The sequence below is a fragment of the Lepus europaeus genome, chromosome 8 (genome assembly GCF_033115175.1).
Source record: "Lepus europaeus isolate LE1 chromosome 8, mLepTim1.pri, whole genome shotgun sequence".
NCBI lineage: Eukaryota > Metazoa > Chordata > Mammalia > Lagomorpha > Leporidae > Lepus > Lepus europaeus.
This window is the reverse complement of record NC_084834.1, coordinates 74091173-74092826: the sequence shown is the minus strand read 5'-3', so window position 1 is coordinate 74092826 and position 1654 is coordinate 74091173. Positions and strand designations below refer to the sequence as shown.

The window sequence follows — 1654 nt, the reverse complement described above, 5'->3', positions numbered from 1 at the left end:
TCTAACTTTACCATTTGGGGCAAGTCCGATTGAGCATGTCCCAAATTGTACATCTCCTCCCTCTCTTATGGAATTCAGTTTCATATCCCTCCCCCCAGCAGAAAGTATTTTTTCTCATGATGAGCTACCTGATGTTGGGGGAGCAATGGCATAGATAACCCCCACCTGCTTTTTTCAATGGGAGTTTTCCTTTTATTATATAAAAGGAAGACACTGTTTTCCTAGCTGGCTTTTGTAGCTCTGCTGAAGACAATTTGGTATGTGAATAGCTGTTGAAATTGGTATCTCTTTGGGGAGATAGTCATAAGAGTGTTCACTTGGCTTTGTTGCAGTAGCAATGGACCCTTTAGATCAGTTTGTAAATCCCAAAACAAAAAGGGCCAAGAGATCTTTGAGAAGAGAGTACTGAAGCTTATCTATGCTGATTAAGGGGGAAGATGCAAATACAAGAATGACACAAGGTGTGTATGCACTGAAAAAGCTACATGGAGTACTGTATAAAGAGAAAAACATTGCCAGACCATTTGAGGATCAGATGTCAGTGGACTTCTTTCCAAAGAAATCAGATTGTTCTTTATTCATGTTTGGCTCCCATAATAAGAAGCAACCAAGTAATCTAGTTCTGGGTCATATATATGACCACTATATGCTAGATGTGATTGAATAAGGCATTGAAAAGTTTATCTTTCTAAAAGGTATTAAGAATAGTAAATATCCTGAAGGCAACCCACACTGATATTTGTTGGTGATGATTTTGATGTAGTAGAAGACTATAGAAGACTAAAAATCTTTTTATTGATTTCTTCAGAGGCTCCACAGTACCAAATATCTGTATGGCTGTATTTGTTCTGTGCTGCATTGTACTGAATGGAAAAACTTACTTTTGAAGCTATAAGTTGCTCTTGGATAAATCTGGTGGCAGAACACCTAGGATTGAATTGAAGGAGGTGGAAGCATCATTGGGATTGGTTCTGAGGAGGATGCACTTAGCATCAGCTGACATTTATAAATAATCTATAAAAATGCCCAAAGCTCTTAAGCGAAAGAAGAAGAAAATTATCTCTTTGTAATTTTGGTTACAACTTACAGAAGGATTTATATGCAGAAGCTAGATCTAAGCAAACTGCAAAATCAGGAAAATGAAGGGGTTGAAGAAGCGACGTGCAGAAAGGATAACAGAAGACAGGAGGAAAATTCCAAGAGAATTTAAAATACTGGTTTAGCCCAATAGCTATGGCTTATTATAGTCCATTTACTTGAGAAAATTGTTGAGCTTCAGTCCACTAAGAGTTTCTTGTAAAATTTTATTGTCTTCTTTTATAACATAATAATGTACCTTATGTTATTATGAACAGTAATGTACTGGTATTAAGTTTGAGCTTCAACTTGTAACGTTACACCCTGGTGTGCCATGTTCTCTCTATGATACGCCATCTCCTGTCCTCTCAAAACTCTTCTTTCTCTTTGGGTGGGTGAGAAGAGGCATCTTCACAACCATTGGTGTTTTTAAAAAAATTTTGGATGGCACATTATGTAAACAGAAAAAGCCTTGGGAAGCAGATAGGCTCTAAAGAAGCTGTATAAATACTTATTATAAAAAGTTAGTCCCATCTTCCAACATGTATCTATGGCCTGATTTTTATTACTTTTCTAT

At 36.7% G+C, this 1654-nt stretch overlaps 1 pseudogene; it reads left to right on the top strand.

Annotated features, from left to right (window-relative positions):
- The first annotated feature begins 337 nt into the window (after positions 1 to 337).
- LOC133765296 (ribosome production factor 2 homolog) lies at positions 338 to 1223 on the top strand (annotated as a pseudogene).
- Positions 1224 to 1654: the final 431 nt, after the last annotated feature.